The sequence below is a fragment of the Agelaius phoeniceus genome, chromosome 1 (assembly GCF_051311805.1).
Source record: "Agelaius phoeniceus isolate bAgePho1 chromosome 1, bAgePho1.hap1, whole genome shotgun sequence".
Lineage (NCBI taxonomy): Eukaryota > Metazoa > Chordata > Aves > Passeriformes > Icteridae > Agelaius > Agelaius phoeniceus.
The window spans coordinates 84503636-84529782 of NC_135265.1; the positions used below are offsets into that span (position 1 = coordinate 84503636).

General features: G+C 40.3%; 1 protein-coding gene across 3 annotated transcripts in view; it reads left to right on the forward strand.

Moving 5' to 3' along the window:
- Nucleotides 1-13956: 13956 nt before the first annotated feature.
- Nucleotides 13957-26147, forward strand: part of IKZF1 (IKAROS family zinc finger 1) — a 68996-nt gene continuing 56805 nt past the window's right edge. Inside the window, exon 1 of one of the 3 annotated variants that reach the window (XM_054629668.2) lies at nucleotides 13957-14037. The gene's annotated coding sequence lies outside the window, so the exon portion shown is untranslated. Of the gene's footprint in view, nucleotides 14038-14196; nucleotides 14284-14627; nucleotides 15141-26147 lie in introns of those variants that run through there. The other 2 variants (XM_054629661.2, XM_054629654.2) reach the window with 2 other exon arrangements.

A 26147-nucleotide genomic window follows, 5' to 3' on the forward strand; every position in this document is an offset into this window, starting at 1 on the left:
ATAACTTCCAGTTTATTCTTCAAACAGCCATCTTATAGTTCACATGAAACCTTCCCCGCTATATTACAAGTATAAATGTCGGTCTTTCTATGCCTATTAAGAACAGGCTTTTGTTTTTAACTTTAAGAAACCTTAATTCTCGTTTACTCAAGGCCAGAGAATGAAAACTTCAAAACAAAAAAAGAAATGGTAGACTGGGAGGTGTTCCCAGTGAGGAGCAACATGGGTGAGAGCAAAGATTCGTGTTTGGAAAAGAAATTGTTTCTTTTGGTAGAGGGAAGTTGCAAAGGCCCATTGAATATCAGAGCTTACATTTTGATAGGCAGTAAAGGTCTTACATTTTGATAGGTCAGAAAGGTCTCAAAAAAACCCCTCAGATTCATTTGTTTTAAGCGATGGAATGAATTGTGGATGAAGGTATCTAGGAAAAGATTCTCCTTGCTTAAAGGGGTAGGCAAACAAAATGAACCCTCTATCCATATTCTGAATGATCATGACAGGAGCTTGTCATGATGAAAAATAATGTATGAGAAAGAATACTGCAGCAATCAAGATACAAGGGGATGAGAACACAGAGTTAGCTGTTAACTGTTGGATGTATAGAAATAGTTCTCAAGTGTTTGAAATAGTCTGAATGCGAAAAACATGAGAGAGTTCTGAGTTCAGGATGGGGATTTGGGGCGACAATGTGAGAAAAGAAGCAGGATGCTGATTTTGCATACTATTATTCAGAAGGAGGTAGTGGTCAGAACCCAAGGGAGAGAAGTGATATCTGGTTTGGCACTGTTGAACTTGGGCTTAGAGAAGTATTCTCAAAGGCATGTTAGAGAAGGCTGAATTTTCAGTTTGAACAGAAAATTACAGAAACCAGACAGTCTGTCAGTATGGAGTTGCTAGCTAAAACATTAATTGGAAAAGTACCTTACATCGTCTTATTTTGGAGAAGTGTGGGATGAAGAGGTCTAGGACAGATCCCAGAAGCCTGCCCAAGAAAAAGGTTAAAGAGCAAGTGGAACTTCCAAAGATCATAATGAAACTAGGAGGAGAACCTAAAGTCAGCACTGGTTTTGAAGCCATCAAGACAAAGGGAGATAATGTTAAAGAATGCAGACAGGGCAAGAAGGAAAAGTATAACAAATTCTGGCTGTTAAATTGGCTGTAAAGTGATCATTAGAGATTTTGACCAGAACAGCTGGGGGTGGTGAGAAGGATATCTCTATATCCTTGCCCATACTGATTATACTTCACAGGCATCTGGCTTGGCTACTGTGTAAGACAGAATATTGGGTTAGATGGTCCTCTGATCTGACCAAGTTCAGCTGTTCCCAATTTCAGTGGAGAAAAAGGTGCAGAAACTAGATTAGACACTCTTAGGGTGGAAATGGAATACAGGAAATCTTATCAGTGCTTGCAGACAGTCCACTCAATGTGTTCAGATACAAAGGGGAAATGTAGGAGGTAACTAGCCAGGCAAGGGAAGTCAAGAACGGGAGAGCCTGCTGTAGAATTGGCATGGGAACAGGGGAGATGGATTAGCACTAGTAATGAAGGGAGTAAGAATGGGTGTGAGGGAGATTGAAGGAAGATTTGGTGGACAGAGTTACTGGGGACACTGGAAGAATTAGAGGAAAATAATTGCAAAATTCCTGTGCCTGTGGGAGTGGTGAAGGGAAGTAGCAGGACACGTAGGAAGAAAAGTGGTCTGTTGGGAGTTCAGAGGTCACACCAAGCCAATATGCCATTGTTACACCTTTGCAAATTATGAACAGAAGTGACAGTGAAGTAAAATTGAAGCCATCTGATATTAAATTATTAATATAAGGATGCAATAGAAGCAATTTTGTGCACACACAGCTTGCAGTACTTTCGTCAGACAGCTGTATGCAATGCTGACCAAGTGCTACAGTTGCCTCTGAAAGAGTAAAGAAAGCACAATTCTCTCAGTATTTTGGATTTACCTTTGGGGCTGCCAAATGTGTGCCTCTTCCACTAGGGGCTGCTGGATAGGTCCCTGTTCCTACGCTGCATCAGCAGCAGCCAACTCTCCCCCACTCAACCTCCACCTCCCTTGTCAGTGGGAGACTGGGTGTGTAGATTGCTTAGCCCTAAGTAGTCTCACATAGAGCCCAGAAATCCAATGTATAAAATGGGTTGGCTGGAAGGTGTGCATTATACTTAGCAATTCCCTGGAAAAAGTATTTTTGGAGACTATTCTTCCCAAATGGTCTAATTGAATTTTGCAAGTCCATGCCACTGGATACTGGCTTTCCTCTAGGCAGTCTGAAAATTCCATCCTGGCCAAAATAGCAACCTTCTGGCAAATTAGTCCTAACAAAAGTGCCTTAATTTGCCACAGAACAGTCAATTTAAACTACTTAAAATACACTGAGAACTTAACTCACTTGACGGATACAAATGTCAATATGTAGTGGTATAAATGTATCTGATAAACTGGAAGATATTTTCACCTAGCAATACTGGAGATTGGAAATAGAGGTTCCTCCTCAAAAGCCAGGCTCAGCAGACAGGTTCTGACTTTGCTTAACTATTTCTGCAGAGGACAGAAATGAGAACCCTCACTACAGTTCTTTAGAGTGTGCAAGTAGCATTTTATTACATTATTCCATTATGCATTTATTCATAAGATAAATTAAAGGCTGTGCATGTTCATGATTTTTTTTCTTGCTTTGCCTTAATGCAGTTAATAATCTGAAGTTACTTGTTTTTTGTAAAGCATTTCTATTCTTAAATTTTTAAATATGACAATGCTTCTAATATTTCTTCATGTTCTGAATTCTTAATGGAAGGAGGGGCACTGAGAGAGTACCCATAAAGGGGGTTCATTTGTCCAGTTTTGTATATTTAAATAGCATTCTTAACTTTATTTCCTGATTAATTTTTCCTTGAAATATTACCATTTTCAATCTGAGATCTACAAGAAAAAATCTCTCTTACAGTAGACCAAACTAGCACTTTTATAGCTACCTAGTTTGCCTTTTTGCTTTACTGAAGTGTGGAATCTAGTTATGTTTGGGATTTGAGAGTTTTGATTAAATTCTTGGGGTTTTTTTTTGTTTTTTTTTTTGTTTTTTTTTTAACTAATACTAACCTGTAGTGGCAACCACAAGAACAACAAAGTCAGGAAAAGCTTTTTTTAGCAAATAATTTCTACAAGTATTTCTAAAATAGAGGAAAAAATATGAAACTGCAGATTCTGAAACTGCTGTAGTTCTGAAATAATGGTCAAATTCTCATCTCCTCTCTTATTTCAAAGTCAGGCTCTCCATTGCAACCATCAATTGCAAGCAACAGTTAAGACACAGAGCTTGAAGATCACAAAACAGGTCCCAGGATTCCCTGGAAATTTGTAGCTATTGTTCAGACATACACACAGAGAAATACTCCAAGAAGTTAAAAATAACAAAAAAGCAGATAAATTAATGTGGAATATTGACTGCTTCGGCTGAATTCAGTAAGCACCATTGTTCACTGACTAAAAAACTGGGTCATATACGTGGATGTGTACAATACTGGCTCAGCAGATGTGAGTGATAGTATTTTTTGAACCTCATATGCAGCATTTTACATGTTCAGTCTGGGTTTTATTTTTTATGAGCTGCCCTACAACTGTTGGAGCTAAGCAAGAAAAATGTTCTCATTTGCTATATACCCAATTTTATCCAATTATGAGACAAACTTTTCCTCTATGTAAGAATAAGTACTTATTGATTTAAGAAGAAACAGGCATATTGATCCAAAGGAAAAATACACTGTACATGTTGATCAATATTTACCTTGCAGGACAAAACATCCTGGTATTCACTTCAAGGCATCAATATATACATATTACTGGGTGTTTGTGTCATTAAGTCAGGTAACTGGGCTAGATCTCCATCTAACAGCATAAACTCTCTTAATGATTATTTTTCTAGTCAAATATTAGTCTCTAAAGGGAAGAAGGAGTTAGAGAACCAGAAAAAAGAATAATTGTTCACCTCCCTTGAGATAAAGAATACTTTTCATTAAACTCAGCTGATGCCTATCAAGAGACACTAGACTGATTATATAATATAAGCAGTGAGAAATACTCCAGATTCCTCCTAAAAGTATTTACCTATGTGGAGGTAAAATTGGCAATCTAAGCATAGATGTTTGAAGATATTTAGGTGCCTAGTTTATGATTAGTTTGATATCAATTAGCTTGTACCAAAAGGAGTTGTTTCCTTTTAATTTCTAAGGATGGGACACATCTCAGTTCACAGAATTCCTTTAAAAATTCTTTGCTATCCAGGGCTCCTCTCTTTTTCAGCCCTGCTGCAGGCCAGGGGCTTCTTCTGTTGAATTCATTGACATAGAGTTAAGCATAAATTATACAAAGATAAACTAATTATAGTGTAATGGGGCAGTCATGGTACACATTTTTTTTCTCTGACATTTCTTTTCTGTCTCATAATAGCTCTAACAGCGGGTTAATCATTTTTATTTAAATGTTTTCTTTATGGTTAATTTCACCCTAATATCACCCATCTCCATCTTGAGTCTCCTGAGGCGCCCTCTATAAAGGACACACCCAGGGAAAGGGCAGGCATGGGACAAAGAGCTGCTGTGACAGTCATACCTTTAGTATGTATTCTCAATAGGATCAGCATCATAATTACAATGTCTGATACATGTTTCTTCAGACTTGAATAAATAAGATGACCCTCCCTTCAAAAAGTCTTTATCACAGCCTTATCTTAGGAATAGCCTTGAAAGCTGTGGATCCTTTCAGCATGGCTTTGCCCAGGGGAGGCCCTTCCTAGACCTGCCTGTAGCTGAAATTCATGTATAAATTCTCATCACCTTGTGTCTCATCCTTGTCAGAGACAAACCTGTCCTCTCCTGTTCATGTGCATTCAAAATTCTGGGAACATCACTGCCTTAGCACATGGTTTGGGGAGTTTTTATCCACTCCAGGCTCTCCAACTTCAGTTTAATCTAATACTTATTTACTGTACTTCTGCTGGAAGAGTCTTGTGTCCCTGACCACTCTTTCCAGCCTGCTCATTCTCTTTTCAAATCCAAATTTTATTCTTGGAGGGCTGGAAAGGATGTATCTGTATGTTCTACCCCAGAAAATTCATTTTCTCCTTTGAACCTGTTTTTATCTGTGGGATAAGAGAAACTATACAAATAATACAAAACCTGATAGCAACTACAGTGAGGCTGCACTTCAGTCCCTGGCCTATTTATTTGCTTGATAGGATCTCACCTCTTCCTTGAGTTCCCTGAGCTGTGTGTAGCTGTTGGTTATCTGTTGTCTGACTAAATATAGGTCATGAACTGTTTGCACACTGCCTCACACGTGATGGGCTCCTAGACCCTGAATGGCATCTGCATTTCATATTGGCATTCAGGTAATTCAAATAACAAATAAAATAATCAATAATCTGAAGTACAGATTTTTAGTAGCCCAGGTGTAAAATATTGCTTATCTGCCAAACAGGCATCCCTTTACCTAGATGAAGGGAAGAGATACAATGTTCCCTACCTCTGCTGTGCATCCACTGGAGTAAGCAGCTGTTCACTGGGAGTCAGCCAGCTGTGCTGCTATCTTCAAGCTACCATCAGTGTTTACATGGCATGGCATTGGTAGGGAGGGGAAGCTGCAGGCATGTCTTCTGTGAGCTGCTGCCCCTTGTCAGACAGATCCAGTTCCAGCCAGCCAGAGCCAAGGCCATCAGCAGCGCTGGTGGCAGCTCTGGGGAATTGTATGTAAGAAGGCTGTGCTGCAGCTGCGAGCAAATGTGAGAGAAGGAGCAAATACCAAGACCAATGTGAACAAGGAAGAAGAGGTGCTCCAGGTGCTGGAGCAGAGGTTCCCCAACAGCCCAGGGAGAAGACCATGGCAAAGCAGGTTATGCCTTGAAGCCCACAGAGTATCTCAGTAGAGCAGATATCAACCCTGAAGATCAAGGAGGACCCTATGCCACAACAGGTGAATGTGCCCCAAAAGAAGTTGCATCTCATGGAGAGATCATGCTGAATCAGTTCCTGGCAGGATATGAAATGCAGTCCAGGGAGAGGAGCACACACGGGAGCAGGTTTTCTGACAGGAATTTTGACCCCATGGGGTAACGAACCTGGTATAATCGACTCCTGAAAGACTGCAAACCATGGGAAGGATCCATGTTGGAGCAGTACATGAAGTCCCTCCCGTGAGAGGGACTCCATGGAGCAGGGGAACAGTGTGATGAAAAAGGTGTGGAAAAAATGAAGTGTTATGAGCTGACCACAAACCTCATTCCTCAAACTTCTGCAGCACTCACGGGGGACGACACAGAAAAATCAGAATTGAAGCTGAGCCTAGGAAGAAAGCAATGGAAGGAGGTGGATTTTAGGGTTTTTTTGTTGTTGTTTGGTTTTTTGTTTGTTTGTTTTTTATTTTTCCTATTCTTCTTTGTTGTTAATTGGCTATAAAATAAATTCATTTCCCCATGCTGAGTCTCTTTCCCCATCATGGTAGTCAGTGAGGGAGCTCGGGGTCCTTACCTTGACCAATGACTTTTTTCTTGGTATTTTCTCCCCCTGTCCTGCTGGGGAAGGGGAGCCAGGCACTGTCTTGGTGATCACCTGGCAGCCAGCCAAGGTTAATCCATCTCAAGCTCACAGCTGGCTTGTCATCTGGCCAGCTCAATGTGAAGGCAGAGAAGGTTCAGCCTGCCCTGCAGATATGCCCTTATAATGGATTCCTTTACCACACTTTCTGAAATTCTCAAAATGTTTATGGTGTCCTCTGAATACCCTTGTGAAATAAAGAAGTGTTAACATTGCCATTTTCTCCAAGGAACTGTGGTACAAAGACACTGAATGGTTCACTTAAAACTGCAGAGTGAATTCTATCCAATCTTCTTGCTTGGAATGCAGCAGTGGTCTCCAGAGCTTGCTTTATCTCTGTTAGCAATAGAAGACATCTCCCTCTTGGATTCCTTAACAGAAACTCTTAACTGCTACTAAATATTAAAGGTTTTAACAAGTGATAGAGATCACAATGGTACTCGTACCACAGTGGCACTCTGATCACATACATACTTGCCATCACTAGCTATAAAGAAAATAATCCAGAGAGATATACATTCTCAGCTATATTGAAATACATTGGAATAGGAAGCCATGAAAATAAGCTTACTTAAAATGGGTTTGTTTTTCTAGCCTCAAGATATTTCTCACAAGTGCAGCAAGTATCAGAAGTTATAATTAATCTCTAACTATGCACAAGAGCAGTAGCCTGAGCCAGGTGGGGCCTGTAGAAGATGGCCGATGTCACGGACACCAGACTTTTTTTCTAGGGCCAAATGAGTGTACTTATAAAGCTGAATTAAACTTTTTAATACAAATGTTCAGTGAAAACAAATCTGTCACAGAATGAGTACGAGATCCACTAAAAGGTGAATTCTTGCCATTTTTGGACAGTTCAGAAACAACCATATATGATTCACATAATCAAATAAAACAATTGAATATTGAAACAGCAGGCAATGCAATTGTTCAGACATTCTCACTAAATATATATCAGTAGTAAGTTAACTTAAAAAATTAGGATTTGTTACTGAAGATTTTGTGAGCAGTGATGTTGAATCAATCCTTCAAATATTAGCAGTGCTGTTAATAGTTTACTCTTTCTGAAAATTGAGAGTAACATACTTCTGAATCTTTCTAATCTGACTTCATTGGAGATCTGTGGCCTGAAAAAAATAGACAAGAGACCTTAAAAGATGGATTTAAAAGAAAATGAAAAAGTATACCTCTATGATCAGTACGTCAGTTCATTAACACAACTCTTCATTGCTTCCTGTTTCTTAGTAGAGATCACTGAAATTACAGCAGAGTTGTATCATTTCACCTTTGCCAGAAAATCCACCAGACTTTTTAAGATTTTTTATCTGTCCATATAAATTTTTAGGGGGTAATCATAAGAGTAGTTGAGGAAGAAAGTGAAGTGTCCATTTGGCAACCAACTACCATTCTTCCTAATTAAGCCAAGATTAAAGCCATGCAAAAATGGACTTATATCTTTTTCCTACTTCCAGTTACCTTCTCATGTAGGTATAATTTTGGCAGTAGTCCCTCAAGAGAAATGTTAGTCAGCCCTTACACAATTCTATTAGTGGAGAAATGCCTGATTAACAATGCTGTTCTTGTAATAGATCCAGTGTTTTACTAGGTTCAGAAACATCTTCATCTCTGCCTGGGTAGTACAAAAGTCATAAACACTGTGATCTTCATCTTGTAAACAGACAGCTCTAGCACCTCCATGTAATATATGTTAAAAAAAAAAGGGCAAAAAATATACAAACCGAACAATTTGATCCTCAGATGCAATGGATGGCCAAAGGAACTGTGTGATAAACCCTCTTAATTCAGCTCCTTTTGTATTACTTTTACCGCACTTTTCTGAGAAGAAAATTAGTTGAGAAATTTAAACTGAAGTACAGCCTTAATGGTACAAGTTTGGAAGGGATCAGTAAGAGAAAAGTTAACAAGAGAGAACATTTTTCTTTTTAAATTTGTATGTATATTTAATGGTCTCTGAAAAACAGATTATTGCCTTGTTCTTATCCCAGGCTCTTTAGATCATCTCATCCACCCCCATTCCTGAAGAAGGGTCAGCCAGAGCAGGTTGCCCAGGACCAAATCCAGCTGGGTTTTGAGTATCTGTACAATTGGAGACTCCACAACCTCTCTGGTAAACGTGTTCAAATGTTTGAACACTTAGAGTAAAAAAAGTACTTCTTCGCTTTCAGGTGAATTTCCTTCACCCCTTTTCTCTTGTCCTAGCAGTGAGAACCATTGAGGAGAACCTGCCTGCTTCTCCTCCCTTTTTTCCCATCATGTATTTAGATATGAAGATCCCTTTGGGCTGTCTATTTCTGAGGCTGGACACCCCCAGCTCTGCCAGTCTTTCCTCTTAGGAGAGGTGTTCTAGCCCCTTCATTGTCTTTCTTGCCCTGGGTTGGACACTGCATGTTTTCCCTCCTGTCTGATTGAAGAGTTCTGGAAACCTTGCAGATACATACTAGAAACATACTACTAGGTACATACTCTGCATAAATTACTGGGGTCCTGTTCTGAGGCATTTTAAGAAAAAGAAATATCAAATCATTTTACGTTTGTAATTCTGAACAAAGCACTTCTGTTCTTAGTTTTGTTAGAAATCAAGAGTAATTATTGCACTTCAGTAGCTGTTTCCAGATGTAAATGGATGTTGAATTTTGAATATGTTGAATATGTTCTATGTAAAGTTAGTTGTAAAAAAAGAAGCATAAACTAAACTTTTCATTTAAAATAGCTGAAGCAGCAAAATTTTGTCCATAGGCCATAGGGAGTATTTCAAAACAGAGAGACTGAATTTTGGTTTCACATGCCATGTTTCTATATGCAAAGTCATTGCTGGGTAGTCGTCAAAGCAAAAAATGTCACTCCTGCAAGCCTAGTTTTATCCTAGCTGAGGGTGCTGTTGGTGACAGCAGTGTCTCAGTACTCTGTAGTCAGAACTTTCCCATTGTAGAAAGAAGTTGTGTCCTGCTCTCTTCCTTTGACACCAAGGTATTACTGTATGTAACCAAGTCCCTGACAAAACTGATTAGCCTGTCATCAAGAATGCCCCGTCTTGCTCAACAGACTGGGCAATTCATGTTGCCTGGGAAGCCAACAGCTTGTGATAAAGTGACACCTATTATCCAGCACCTCTGTGCACTGCCTAAAGATAAACAGCAATAACTACAGTGTGTCAATCCTATGAAATGGAGTGGTGGTGTGCCTGGTTCCTATCTCCATCATACTTGTCCTGTAGGCAGACCCAAAGGCCAATTGTTCTTCCAACAGGTTCTTCAGGTTACAAAAGCCATCTGAGTGAAAATGCCAGAGATCAACCAGCAAAACAAGGAAATAACAAGTCGGATGTGAATGAGGTTTCCTGAATTTGTCCTGAATTTGTTCTTAGCTTTGGTCCAGATGCAGCTATGAGCAGAAAGTTTTAGAAAGGATGCTTTTCAAACAGTGATATGACAGAATGTGTGGGACTGATGATGTCTCTGGTATGTCCCTTCCCAAGTGTTTTGTGCATGTGTAAATGGATGTGTGCTTATCCACACCCATAACCAGAGCATTTGATTATACTGAAATTATAAATACATGAAAGCTTGAGATTGTCCTGGCTGAAGAACAATTGTGATTCAGCTTCATGGTTACATCAGTCAATGAACAGTCATACAATATGCACCTCTCCTTGATGCCAGAAGTGTCTGTAGTCATATTCAGCCTACTACATTTCCTTAATATAAAATATTCTTCTATATTAAAGAAAAAAAAAGAAGAAAACAAACAAAAAAATCCATAAACAAACCCCCTTCTCTTCCCATACACTATTCCTAAAAAGGAAAGAAGTTAACAAAACCACTGATGACAAGCTGTTATTCACTTTCACCTACACACAGATTAAAATCTCACATAGCTGATCATGTCATCCACGTTTCCTTGCATTGTTACAGCAATTACTTATCTCATGTTGGAGTTAGTGTCTATAAGGCATTAAGACATTCTCTGGCCTCTCAGTAAGCAGCTCGCAAAGAAAGAATGGAAGAGGCTGAAGTGCAGAAACAATATGAGGGGAGCTTTTGAATCTTACACAAGTGACTAAACAGTAGTATGGTAGAAATTAGTGGAAAAATACACAGCCTGGAGAGAGAAAGGGACTTGTAGTTGAGTTCAGAGAGGTCAGCTGGTGGAAGAAGTTATGTGGGGAAAAAAGTCTGAAATGCTTATACATAAATGAGATACTTGCATTATAGGAGAGATCAAGTAAAGGACAGTGGGAAGCCAGCGTAAATTGGGGGAAAGGTGAGTAAGTATGTGGTAACAGTGCCTGAGGAGTCAGCACAGCAAGGCAGAGAGGAAAACTACATGAACAGATTGATGGGAAAGAAAGAAGATCTTGGTGGGGATATTTTCTATTTATATGTCCATAGCACAGGTGGTATTTCCCGTGATGTGTAAGGAGAGGAAAATGTGGAATTTTGAGATGCTTTTGAGATAAAAGCATTAGAGCTCTGCTGAGAGGTCAGAGTTCTTTTCTAAAGCTAAAAATCTGAGACTATAGTTTAATGGATCAAATGTTTTATTCTAAACAAAAGTCTATTAAATGTTAGACATTATGTGCAATTGGAGCAGTGATCGGTATTTCCTAAGTAATATTCAAATACCTGCCAATCAACTACTTCATGTGAGGTCCATGATATTTTTAAGCATTTCTGGCACTCCAAACTATGAAGAGCCCTCTGAGAGAATAGTCCAGTGGGGGATTTCTCAGGGTGAGGGAACTAGTTACGACAAGGACTGTGAAATGAGCTGGTCACACTTAGCATTAGAGTAGAAAGCATGGTTGACTGTAGAATTCAACATCCATTACCCTTTTTTACCTCTGAAAAATCACCATGCTTCTTTTAAATCTTCACCATCCTCATCTTGATCAGATATTCTGTATTCCAAACTGAATGAGAACTTCTCACCCAACCAGTTCAGGATCCCACAAGCAAACCCTCTGAAAAATTAGAACTAAAATAAAAATTTTGTGACAGAAAGCCAAGAGAAACACCTGCCTGGTACACTCCAGCTGTTGCACATAATATGCATGCTCTGGTCTTTACACTTTTTTATTGATTCTCAATTTGCAAATCTTTTCTGTTGTACTTTTATATTTAATCATCAGCACCTGCCTGGTAATGGACTGAAGCAGCATGATTGTGGCATGCTGTCCATTTTGAGGATTCAGGTTGGTAAGACTGCTGCAGGAAAGCAATAAATGGGAAGTGGTAGTACACAGCAGTAGAAACACAGTAGCTCCTGCAATACAAATTACCATTTGTATTTAAAAATAAATCTGAAAGAAACCATTCATTGTGCAGTCTTGTTAGATGCTTCCCACAATAAATCTAGCAATGGAAAAGCCTCTTTGGCAGATATCAACTGCTGTAAGACTTAGCTGGCAGTGAATTAGACGACTCTAAGGCCACTCTTTTTTTTTTTCCCTCTACATTGCTCTCCCTTTACAGCCCACTTTGGCTCATCCTAAATTCCCAGTAATGTCACTGGAAATACCGCAAGGGGGGGATTGTAGAATCTGACTCCTCAGGCAAGTACCTGAGTGTGCATCTGCAAGTATCCCTCAACAGATCTCTTTGAAGAAGCTCTGGGCTTGGGGCACGTCACCGGGACAGTGACGGTCTCTTCACACAGGCCACTGCTGCTCGCCCAGCAAGGAGCTTGCTGCACCTGAGAGAGCCTGGGACCGGTGAGCTCAGTGCTGCCGTGGCTGTGCTGCTGGTCACTCTCCAGGGTGCCGGTGGGAAAAGGATTTTTCACAACATCTACTGAGTATAGAGAGCTCCTACGAGCTGTTAACAAACCTAAACAGAGTGAATAACAGAAGATCACATCTCACAAGATTCAACCTTAACAGGCTCAGCTCACACATGTCTAGCAACTTAATTTTGACCTCAAAACTTTGTCAAGTATTTAATGGGACATGGCTTGTGCAGTGTAAAATCTGCCTTTAAAAATATATGCCAATCAATTCCCCCTTGGTGTGCTGGAGCAGAGGCCCTGTGGCAGCTGGAGCACAGGAGAGCAGCAAACAGCTCCTGAGAGCTATTCCCCAGTGGAGTGTCAGTCCTTTTTCTTTGAAACATCCAAACACATCCATATCTGTGGAAAGTTGCTGAGTTCCCTTGAGTTAACCAGCTTCTGCTTTTGAAGGTGTCTGGTGAAGCTCTTCCTGCCTGTATTCCCGGTCCTGCTGAGGATGAGCTCTTTGTGATTTGCTGAGAAAAGTACTAACTGCAAGGCACATGGTGGCACCTTTCTCTGGATCTTTTGTAAATCTCTTTCTTTCTTTTTACTGCCTGGGAGTGCCAGGTGTTCTACTCATCAAATGCTCTTGATTCCCTGTATGCAAACCTGCTGGAAGACATGGGGTTCTTCTGGAATAAATATGAGAATTTGCCTCTGAGTTTCAACCCTACCAGATCCATAAAGTCTATTTATAAATTACAATAAAAGGAGGGTTCTGCATCTCTTTAGAGATGCAGTGTGAAAAATGTGAAAAATCAAAAAATTGAGAAGCCCCAGGTCTCATCTCACACATACCCAGAAACTATCCCAGTTTGTGAAGCACAAAGCAGTCACATCTGCAGAGCTTCTCTGAGGGAAGGAGTGCCTGAAATAAATCTCCTGGTACAGTCTTACTATTTCTGTTCTTAAAAAAAGTCCAACTTACCCTCAGAGACCTAATTTTGTTCTATAGGACAAACTTTTAGGAAGTAGTAAACAGTTTCTGTTTCAAAAGTTGCATTCTAAGCTCCTGATCTTTCCAATGCCTACTTGCTTAGCTTTTTTTTTTTTTTTTTTTTTTAATCCATGAGATTATACACATGCATAAAGCTATGCCTAAACTTTTGTCATATGAGAGCAAAGATAAAGGTAGGATGTGAGAAAGGAAGTATTTTTTATCCACATCTTGAGGATGAGGAACTGAAGCACAGCAAAAAATTAGATCCTCATCATCCACAGAGTGTAAATGTGCTTAATTCTTAAGCATGAGTAATTTCCATCAGGTTTGACATGCCCTCCGGACTGAAGAGTTAGGTCTGGGTTTCAGTTACTGTCTCTGCCACCGATTTTAAGTAAGTTATTTAAGTTCTGCTGCGGCGGTTAAATTCAAGTGCACAAAAAGCGCGGGACGCGTTTTGCACGGGATGGGAAAGACTAGGTTGAAGTAAAGAAGGATGATCTGATCCCTTTGCTCGGAAGGTGGATGCCTGCAGCTGACAGTCTGTGACTCTGGGCCCTATCGCTGTGCCTGGTAGCTGCCTGCCGTGCGGGGACACCCGAGTCCCAGCACCGCATGAGTCCGGCCCCGGGAGCCTCCGTGGGGCGGCGCGGAGCTCGGCCCCTCTCCCGCGCTTCCAGCTGCGCGCAGCCGGCGGGGCGCCCCGGGAACAGGTAAGCAGGTGAATGTCCCTCCGTCCCGAGGGCCGCCGCTCCCCCGCCGCCGTCCCGAGCCCCGGCGGGGCGGAGGCGCCGCGGGTGCGGAGCGGGCGGCGGCCGCGCGGGGCGGAGGGCGGGAGGCGAGCGGGAGCGGCGGGGGAGGGACCGGGCGCGGAGCCGCCGCCCGCGGGGCAGCGCCGGCACATGGAGCGGCGCCAGCCGCCGCCACAGCTGCCGCCCGCCCCGGCCCCGGCATAGCAGGTACCGCGGGGCGGGGGGTCCCGGGCGGGCACCGGCTCCAGCCCCCGGGGCGAGCGGGGCGTCAGCCCCGGGCGGCTGCGGGGCGCGGGCGAGGAGGGGCCGCGCGGAGCCTGTGCTGCCGCCGAGAAGTTGCCGGGCTTGTTAAGTGGGAGACTGCGGAGCCCGGTCATCCCATCCCATCCAATCCCATCCCATCTCTTTCTCTCCCTTCTCCCCGTCCCACACGCTTTTTTTTTTTTTTTTTGGTTGTTTTGTTTTGTTTTTTTTTTTTTTAATTTGAAAACATTGAGCCGAACATACAGCTCGGGTGTAATCCAGGCGTTTTAGAGTGCTTCCTTAAAATTTCAGAGATGAGTAGCCATGAGGAGCTGGCCGAGATGGGGTATTCATTGATTCAAATGCGGATTGGTCTGCGTTCTCGAGTCAGCTACAGCACTTAGGTTCAGTCTAAGCCCGCGTTCCGAGTGCTTGCGCCTGTAGTTTGCAGAGGGGAGGCAGATACGGAGGTCGTAAAAACTATTAGGAAATTGTAAAATTATCAGCCCCAGTGCGCTTGAGGGGAACGGCATTAGAGAAGTTGCTGACTTCCGAACAGCGGTGGCACCAGAAGTTTTCCTCCTTGCCATAGAGCCTGTCACAGCTGGAGGGTTTTTTTCACCCTGCTCCGCAAAGTTACCCTCTCTGTGAAGGGACGGTTTCGCTCTCCTGTCGTTGCTAAAGAAGATGCACTTAGTTAGAAACTGTGTGTGTGAAGAAATGAGTTCCCACTGCAGCAGTCGGTTCTAAGGAAACTTTTAATTTTGTGCTTCAAGAAACCTGATTACTTCTTGGATTGCTTTTCTACCTTGGTTTAGAAGGTATGGTAACACTGCCAGACATTGTACAAAGCATTCTGCTTCCAAAATTGTTAAAAGTTAATAATACTGTGTCAGAAAATTTTGTAGTGTATGATTGCAAATTATCTCAAAAAAGCGATGTTTTGTGGGATGCAAGAATTTTTAGACCTGTATGGCCACTGGCTTAAAGTATTGAAATTGTTATAGAAGAATATAATGTTATTTCTTTTTACTTTTTCTTTCTATCTTTTTCTTTTCTTTTTTTTCCTTTCACTTAGTGCAAGAGGTATTTTCGAAGACTTTGTGTAGAGATTAGAATTTAGGACTTAGAGCTTCTTGACTACGTATTTTTCTTTCCGATATCTGGATGCTACCAAGCTTACATCGATATGCATTTACTGTCCAGATGTCCAAACCTTACCCAAATTAAATAAACCAGGAATATAATCCTGGGTATATTTTGTGCATTCACATTAATAACCCATTTTCTAGACTTTAATAGTTTAGTTTTAAAATTCGAAGCTGTGTCATTGTAAGGTCCAAATCCTTTAAAAGACACGCTTTGTTAGTTTCAGTTGACTGCTCACATCAGTTGTAACTCACGCACTCTGCAGTACCATGGAGTATGACTTGCTGTTATCATTGAAATGTAAAGAAAAAGCATATTGATGTGTTGCATTTAGAAGTACTAAAATTCCTTTCAAATACTTGGAAATACTTTATCTGAATCAGCTAAGCAGGGGCATATCCTGAGTGGCTTGTGGCACTGCTCTCTCACCTTGCTAGTGAATTGCTTAGTTTAAGGTGTTTGAGACCTTAGTGAAATAGAAAAATGAAGGATGCAATGCCTTTAGCTTCTGAATTTTTCAAACAAAATTTTTGCACTTCAGTAACTTTATTTATTCTTTGTTCTCTTCGTTACTGAGGGAAAATGAAAATTCCCTGTTCATGGGTTAATATAACAGCTGATACAGTAGTTGAAACTACGTCTCTTTTCTAAAAGGTTTAATTGCTCCCTTGCATAGACTTCTTTCTAACATTGGCATGGTCTGCTTTGATTTTAACTCATGTTGGTCAAAAAACTGAATAAAAACCACCAGATATACTGCTTAGAGTGCATTATGTGCCCACCTCCTCAATCCTTAGCAAAACTCTACCAAGTTTTAGTTACATGGCTGTATACCTTACTTCTTTGTCAAAGCCTTTGAAACTGAAGCTTGAAGAGATGACAAACCAAGTGCCATGTGCAAGACCAAAGACTCTTAAAACAGTTCATGTCCTTCTGATAGCTGTCTGTAGCAGAACTGCGGGGGGGAAGTGTCCGAAATACTGCAGAGCTCTGCACTTTATGTAGTTCATGTTTCTATTATCCCAGACGTGCTTCCAACCTTAAAGATTTTCTCACAAATTTTAGTATTGGTGACTACCCAGGTGCTCTTTTCCATATTTTTCTTTGGGGTTTTTTATTTCAGTTTTTTTTTTTTTTTTTTCTGGAGTAAAGTAGGTGAAACTCAGAACATTATATACTGCAAGTTTATGAAAAATATAAATAGAAATTATATCCCTAATTATATAGTAAATTTAAGATAAAAGCCAAGGAGAAATCAGGTTTACCCACTGAGTGAGAAGACTGACCAGGCTAAAGTCAATGTAAGTCCAGTGCTGGACATTCCCAGAATTCTGGACTTCAAACCTAGTGCACTGATCCTTGCAAGAGTCCTCTACCTACTGGATATGGCTTCAAGGGGAAATGACAGAAACACAGAAGCATAATATGAAATTGTACTGACTGTCCTGATTGAGTCAGGAAGGAGTGATGGACTCTAGTATTTGAAGAGTAATCACTATTGTCTCTGGGCCAATGTAAAGATGGGAAGACAAGGGCAGAGGACTCTTTGCCCTTTATGCTCCCAGTAACTGGAGAAGATTAGACACTGATCCTATGTGTATCCTTTATCCCAGCTGAGTATTTCTCAGGGTGGCTACTTAATTAAAAGTGAGAAAAGTGCTTTGGCATGTTTTTAGTAGGTCTCAAACTCCTGAGTTGCATTAGAGAGATAAGCTTGTCATATACCTCAGACTTTCCACCCCAGCTCCCAGCTGCTAGTACTCCCTCCAGGAATGATCTGGTCGCTTGCTCCCTTTTATAAACATGAACAACACCTTTGTCATTTGTGTTGCATTCAGCGTACTATTTAAAAATGCAATAGTATCCATCTCAGCATTACTGTAGCAGTTTTCCTTTCCCTTGTGGACCTTAATACCAAAAACCTGGTCTGCTTGCCGCTTCCACTGCATAGCAATGCAGAAATGTAACTGGATAACCAATCCATGGAGTTTTACAGCAATGCAAAACTTCTTTCTCATCATTAAAATTGGATAACTCCAAAATGAAGCCAAAAACATTTCCAGACATATTTTATTTGAGCTAAGGTACTTCTTATATTAACACCAAAATTTTGCAGAAAACAAGGAAATGGGTCCAGTCTGTATTTCAGCAACAAAAAGCAAGGGCATAATGAATTGTATGCTGTTCTGGCAGATCATTTTTGGAAATGTTCTCTTAAAAAGTCCAGAGGATATCAAAAGTCATGGATTGCAGCCTAATTGTGTGGCTCTATGTCAGGAAAAACTTCCATTGAAGGCTTGTGGGACTTTTTTTTCCTGTTTTATGTGCAAGAAAAGCTGGATCCATAGTAATTTTTGTTTTTTGGTCAAGATTCACATATGTATTTCATTACATTTTGATCAGTCATTGCTTTCTACTATTATTAAAAGTAATAGAATTAGACCAAAAATCATAGTAAAAGAGTAGAATTTAGTGTAGCAATAATGGAATCTTTGGAAAATGTTGTCATCCTTATGAGAGTAGAGCAGGGTGCACTGCTGGCTCCCCTGGAATTCCCCTCCCAAGTGACAAACACCACTTTTCTAACATGTATAAAATTACTCAGAAAGAAAGAACACTGGGAATACATTATGCCAGTTGAGAAGTGGAAGATAAGGACTCTCATTGGTGTTTTCTGGGACTATAATTCTTTGGAAAGCTTTTTTAAATGCTTGCAACTCAATGAAAGAGTCAAAAGAGGAAAGACCTATTCTTCACAGGTATTATTTCTGTAATCCAAAGATTAATTTTGCTCCCCCCACCCGACACTGGAGTGGCAAAAGTGTTTAGAGATGAGTGTGAATGCCATATGAGGCAAGGCTGACTGCCTCAGTCTTGTCAGCTTTATAGCATTTTTTTAAACAGGAGGCTACTTTAAATACCTTCCACTCATCCAAAGTAGCTGCAGGAGTTTTCTCTCTCCAGTAGCTATCCAGCAAAGTGGACTGACTTCAGCTGGAAAACTCCCTTCTTCCAAGGTCAACTGTGGCTTTTTGTCCCTTTATCAATCTATACATAAACCTGACTACAACTCAACAAAAGTTTTGTTTGCTCCCTAAATTTAAAAAGAATTACGGTATGTTGCAATCATCTTTATTAAAACCACGACAACTTCTGCCTACCCTTCTCCTTCAGAACAGCTTCGTCCATGCTTTAAGGTGGTGAGTAAGAAGAGAGCAAGGGGTTTTTGCACTAAGCAGTTTACCACCAACATTGTGGTGGCTGCAAAAGTAGGTCCTAGCTCTGAAAAGATACATGCATGTTCTCAGCTTTGTTTGTACCATTGGAAATTCTTGGGGATAGAACCATGCAGGTTTGGGAGTTTCATGGCACACTCATGCTTCCTGTATAAATGCTTCCAAAGGCCATTCAGACTGCAAGTTTGGATGAGTATTCACACTGAAATCATCATATTTTTTAGGCCATGGGAACTGTCCACTTCTCTTGCTTATTTTGCTTATTTCATGTGAAATATTTACATTTCTTCTTCTGATTCCACTTGCTCTAGCTTTCCCAGTGAAAGAGAAACTTGCTCTGTAAGAGAGATCAGATTCCCCGCTGAATTGTTTCATTTTTCTGTTTGTTTCAACTCACTGAGAATAGCAGAGCAATTGCAGTATAAAGCTGTAATTGACCATAGTGGATTGGACCCAAAATGTTTGCCAAAGCAGAGTCAGTTAACTAAAATATATAGTATGGAGGAATTTGCTAATTTGCTTTAATTTTAGGAGTTCTTTTTAGGAGTTATTTAAGGGTAAAAAAAACCAAAAACAACACACCAATCTCTAATATGCTTATTCAGGCTGGTAATGTCCTTTAATAATCTGTAACATCCTGAACAGTTTGAAGGGAAATTAGGAAGCAACTCTGTGATCATGAAGTAGTTACTGAAACCTTCTATAATTCGGACAAATTGACTACTGATATAATGTAGGGTATACTTGGCAATAACAATTCTCGGCATGAAGAGGTGCTTTTATGTTCTCTCTATTGCATATTTAGATACACTGTGGTGAGGACATCCTATACTTTTTAAATCAGATAAATAGATATATACAAAAAGCACAGCTCTTCGTCTGCTGTTTGCCTCCCCTTGAGTGAGAGCTCTGGAAGAATATCTAAGAGCTCTATTTGGCCACTTGAGAATATGCTGTGTTCTTAGATTGAGTGCCTTAATTTACACCCCTCACCTTTTATAGTCGGTTTATTTATAAAATGTAAGTGTGTGCGTTTTCTTTGTCCTGGTGAATTTATTCCACTTTTCTGCTTGATTTTTAGTGAATAAAGGTGACAGGGTTTAATGAGTTAATAAAACTTGCCCTTAATTAGGAAAATTACCTTAATATTTTTCTCATATTGTGGAAACAATTTATAATTACTCTGGTTGCAATTCAAAAACTTGAAGGAAGAACATTTTTTCATATTTGCAATGATATCAAGTCCAGTAATTTGCACATAAAGTCAATAAAAAAATGGATTTTTTATTATCTCCTTTAGCAATGAATTGTTACATGAATATAGCTCAAGCAGAGAAAATGCTAGGGGAAGCACATATGGAACACACATATATGATACAAGATGCACTTTTTATCATTTGTCAGTGATTTGAAAAAAGAATTCCCAAAGAACTGAGAATTATGTAGGATCTTCGAGACAACTTTTTTTACACCCTCACAATTGTTCCCTTACACGGAAATTAATTTTACATGTGCCAGACATTTAAATGTTTCACATCTGCACTGTTAGCAGAGTTCTTTTCTTAATCTTGTGTGTTGAATTACAGTGCTTCCTTCATTTTGCAGACAGGAGCTCTCCATTGAAATTTCACTGTATGCTCATAATTGTATTGTCAATTCGTGTAGTTAACCAGCATTTACACTAGGCAGGAATAGAGAAATGACTGAATAAACTAAACATCTCCCTTGACTATGTAGAAAATGCTGAATACAGAATTAGTGCAGAGGGAAAGAAATTGATCCACTTAGTTTTAATCTTTGTTTTAATGTAGTCCTTTAAAAGACCTGGAGGTATTTGTTTTGGTTTTTTGAATAAAAATGGAAGGACGTTGAAGTGCTCATTACGACTCTTGGTTTTCAGAAAGGACCACCCCTCACCTTGGTAGTTATTATTTACACTGAGCTGTGTGATGAGGCGGAAATTAAAAATAGAATTAAAGTGGTTCTAAAGTAGAGTCATTCACAGAGATTGTGAAGTGTAGCATATTAAATTACAATAATAAAGCTAATTATCAGCTGCTAGCTGAGATATTGAATGCTTTTAATTAAAATGAGTTTGTAGAATTTTAGCAGTTTTCTTCAAGTATTTGAAGATTGGTTATACAATACAGATTACCTTCTTTCCATGTTTAACAGTCTTCCTGTTGCATGTTTAACCATATTTAGCACATTTGTACATGAAGTTATAAGCCTGTTTATATATATATATATATATATATATATATATATATATATATATATTAGCCCTTTGGTTTAAAATGAAGCTAAAAGTTAAATCCTTTTACAAAAGTGTCTTTATTCACCTCTTCTCTTGGTTGTTGCCGTATATTCCATGACTTTCATGGATACAAGAGCCTTGGTTCCAGCAGGTTGAGACCCTCTGGTGCAATTAGAAATGCAGCTGTACTATCTTTCTGCAAGCAGATGCAGCTCCCAGCTTAAACCCCAAAAGATTGATGAGACATATATGATGATACCACGCCTAACCTGTTTTTAATGTGCAAATTCTCCTGTCAGGTATTTAAAGGGCTATATGAGTTTTTTGTGTTTTTTGGGCTGCAACCTCCTTTTCTTTTATTAATTTATTTATTACACTTATCTTTATGTGTCTTGGGAGGTTACATCTAGGACCCATTTTAGGAGCTTAAATTTAGGTTTTAAAGTGGATTGGGGTTTTATGGTTTTGGTTGTTGGTTTGGAGTTTTAGTTTGCTAAAGGTGAAGCCTGTGTGGTGAGTAGCCAATGAGATCTGTCAGAGACCACAGACACAAGACGTGCTCACACACCAGCACTCCATCAGAGCCAGCTGCTCCAGTGACCAATGTGAGCAGTCCCTTTCCTGCCATGGGACTGCTTACAGAAGTGGGGGTTGCACAGCTGGGCCTTTCCTCAAGGTGGCTGTGGAAGTAACTCTTGGGTTTGCCTCTTTGCTTGTTTTTCACACTTAACCAAGAGTTGTCACCACTGAGGAATGCATGTTCCCCTCACTTTTTATATTTGCAAAAGCACCTGCAGAGCACCAGGTCCCTTGTAGAAAGTTTATTTCCCCTCCCCTCAAGACTTTCTGAGTGCTTATTTCTGCTTTGAGGTTTCAGGGAAGTGTACCTGCCTCTGCGGGCCACACTCAAGACAGAAGTGTTCCTTCGGGCACCTTTCTGTCTGCTCAGCATGGCTACACCTAAGAATTGTCAGGAACCGTGCAGCTGGATGTGCTGTACATTTGTGGAGTCCTTGCAGCACCAGAGGTAGAGCTCTCTGTAGATGGAAGGACAGCTCTGAGTTTTGGTGCGCTGGTGTAAGACCAAAGTGGCTCCACAAATATCAGCACTTGTGATTTCTTTTCCTTACCGTGAGGTTCCATTGTGCTGAGTGTGGGGCACATCTCGTCCCAGAGAAGTCAGTACATAGGTAGCTTGGGAAACACAGAAGAGAAAAAGGATAGCTAGTCTTTGGCATTGGGTTGGGTCATTCCATTGAATCACATCAATGGCCCAGTCTTGGGATCATTCAATATCCTAAGAGAACAGGATTGTAGAAGGACTGACATGCTTACACATGCTTTATATCAATTGATGAAGTCTTGTATAAATGCTAAGCATTCATTTTCTTGACAAGGAGGTTTACTTTTGAATTTGCTGGGAGACAAAAAAATAAACCAAGATTTGCTAGTAATTAATTTGCTGTATTCTGAAAGATTAAAAAATCTTGATCTTACAACGACTTCTTCCTGTTTACACCTGTAATTCTAAAAGGTCCTAAACCTGCTTCTGGTTGTAATTTACATTAGGTATAAATGGAACAGTACTTCCAGTGATTCATGGAGTGCATTTTGATAAATTATTAAGACATAGCATAAGTTATATTGTAGAGAAAGTTGCAAGGAGGGAAATTCATGACACATAAATTTTCTTCAGGACAAATGCTGACTAACTTTAATCCAAAATCATGGCCACTTAGATGCTTTCTTATTTAAAACAAAATCAACAGAATGTTTCAGAAGGGTTGTGTGTTGATTATCAAGTAATTTAAAGTTGCAATATTTTGATTCTTTTTCCAAAGGATTGTAGTAGCTTCATCTCTGAATGTGGTATTCATAGTCTGAAGAAGAAAGCATGCAGGTTAGAGTTCTTTATCTGAATAGCCTTGAAGAAATATTTTTATCCATTTTGACAGGAATTTTATCTATTTTGTAGGTCTTGCAATAAGGGGCCAAACTTTGAAGCTATTTGTATTCCTAAATAGAAGAATTATCTATTATCACCTAGGTGCTAATCCCTTTCCTGCTGTAAATGAGAGTGAGACAGGATCAGCATTTGAAAGCAAGATTGTTTCAGTCGGGTGCCCACCCAGCTTTTGATTTCTAACTTCGGGCTCTTAAATTAGCTGAAAATGTAAAGAAATGTGACTGCATTGAAGACAATGAAGCCATACACACTAGTATATGCTAGTGACAAATTTGATTCATGGGGAAAACTTAAACAGTGAAAAATTAAAAAACATCTCTTTCGTGCCGAACCAAAACAGACTATAATTTTAGGGTTTTATGTCAGAAACATTGCCAAAACTTTGTTCTTTTAGATAAATCATTATAAAGGTTTATTGATTACAAATAGATGCTTCAGTGCAAATTCTCATATTTGTACATAAGATCTCTTATTTTCTAGAGTGTGACAATTCTTGCTTCTGCTGATTCTAGAGTAGAGGAAAGGGAGAAAAATCAGGGCATAGTTTCCTATTCATAGGTTTACCGTACCAAAGGCAAAAGGGTAAATTCTACTCTTAGCACATAACATTTAGCCCAAGATCTGTTATGCTCAGATATGTTATGCCCAAGTCTGGTGGGACTTTTAACAGACAAAGGGCCAAAACCTACACATGGCCAATTGCAGAACTGAGATGGGGTGCCAGATGTCCTGTCATATATTCTTTGCTGATACAGGGCCTAAGTTGAAGTTAGCTGGGATTTCATTAGTACTTACCCTTCCTCTGGGAGGGATTTAAACATTCTTGAGGATTTTCTAAAGGTTTTTTTTTTTCTGCTTTTATCAATTTGTGTAATGTTTGTGGATCTTAATCTACATTTAGGAGCCGTGCATAATTATTCTAAGTAATTATTGGGAAGAAAAAAATATCTTTCCATCATCACTTTTCCACTAGCTCTATTTCCTCTCAATGTTCCATGCCTGTGAAATGGATCAGCTTTGCCGAGTGTCTTAAAATCACCTAATTCAAGCCTAAACCCTGATGTGAGATCTGAGGGTGTGTTTCGGGACAGGCAGTCATCCAACCTCAAAGAAAGCAAGCTAAGACTATTCCATTAAAAAAAAAAACCAAAAAAACAAAACCCCACAACAAACTGTACTCCAGTTTATTTTCATTAAAAACCCAAGCAAACAAACCAAACAAGCAAAAAAAATCAGCCCTGTAGTTTAGCTCTTCATTTAAGAAATCAGGAAATGGGACTTCTCCATTGGGAAGTGTTTTCCAACAGAGTTCTGCTTGATGACAGCGAGAGGCAGGAAGTACAGCTGACAAGTGTGTGGCTTAAGTTGCAGAAATACTGAGTGTAAGGCTTGTCCAGACAAAGGCAGATAAATTCAGGAATACAAAACTAGGAGAAACTTTCTTCTTTGCACCTCCTCCCCTTGGCACTCCCAGTCCTCCTGAAGCCCCAGGAACAGCAAGAAGGCAGGTGCAGTTGGAATAAAGTGCCCTTCCAGAGTGTGACCCCTTTCTTGTGTGTATATTCTTGAAGTGGCTTTTTTGGTTGGTTAGGGTTCACTATACTCTGGAAAAATGTGAAGTAATTAACTGATTAATAGTAGCTAGGTGACCCTAGAAAGCAGTAGTAAAATGCATTCCCATTTCTTTTTGCTTCCTTTGTATTCAGTCATACTTGCAGGAGAAGTAAGGCACTTGTACCTAACCACCTGCCATAAATTCACCATGCTTCCAGTAACTGAGCAGGCTATAATTATAGGGTTTTCCCTCCTGCAAGAGAAGCTGCTTTTCCCACTGACTACTTTAATAAAAATGGTCCTATTGAAAGCTCTTCAGTCCCATAGAAACTGACTCAAATTGTTAAGTGGAAGGTGTTTTTTTGCATTTTGCATAGCTGTAGTAATTTCTGAGGACTATATATAGACGTTAAACAAATCGCTTGTCTGGAATTAAAGTTTAGGTGCAGAATAAAGCCAGAGCATTATTGGACATTAAGCAGTGTTACGGTACAGGTGCAACAGCCAGAATGCTCTGTAAGAATACCCAATGTTTTTTGCAAATTGCATAGACTATAATCTGTTCAACATCCTATCCATCTGCAGCCCTGCAGCCTACACACTCTCTTTTTGCAATTCTAGAATGGGCCTGGTGAGGAAAGACAGGATTTGTAAGTTGGAAGGTGGGGGGCAGCAATATATTGGATCCGAGATGTACTGTTGACGTACAGAAGCAAGAGAGTAGATCATAAGATTTATGAAATTATTAAACACAATAATAGCTGTTACTTTCCCACTGCAAATTTTTGGAGAGCAGGTTGAAGATCTTGTTTTGGGAAAAGAATAATCATGGAAATTGGGCTAAAAAAGGTTAGGATAAAGCTGAACCCTTTCCCAGGAACTTGAACTACATCCTCCTCTCCTTCCATCCTTCAAGAAAATGCTTGTTTAATTCCAGGAAGCAGGCTTGACAGTGCAAGCATCTGAGTTACAAGGTACAGGCAGCAAAGAAGAGCTTCTCTGCTTGATAGGATCTGGAGCCAGCTGCAGCAGGTGAAGATGTGAGCTAACATTCCATGGATGAACAAAGAGTGTGTAGGCTGTTTGCCCCCTCCCCACCTGAGGCTACCTCAGCTGCCCATGCCGTACTTCAAGGTGGGGACCAAGTTGTGATGGGACTACCTGCTCCAGCAGCACATCTGTTATCCAAGGGGCTACCAGCTGTCTGTAGCCAGCCCTCGAGCCTTGGGACCTGCAGGGTCCCCTTCTGATTGAGAACCTGAGTTTTGTTTCTACCCCACTAACTCTCCACACACTTCTCCCTGGTGCTTGTGGTCACTGGTCGCTGGCTCCTCGGAAGATGGTATGTCGCAAGCAGAGGGCAGGAGCTTCCTGGTATCGCTTACCACGCTGTGGAGCCAGCCATCTGTCAGCAAAACAGGAAGGCACGGGTTCCTTCTCCCTCCTGGGCTTGTTTCACTATTTTTGGGAGCTGTACTTCTGCCCCGTGCAGCGCCAGGCTGGTGCGATCTGAGGCAAGGGCTCCCAGGCGAGCGAGGGGCCAAAGCCTGGAGCTGCTGCTCTGCCCATCTGCTGTGGCTGGAGGTGTATTCATTATTAATGGAGGTAGTGGCTGTTGCTGCTCAGATATGCAGCCCTGCCTGGGTAAATGAGACATTCTTCAGCA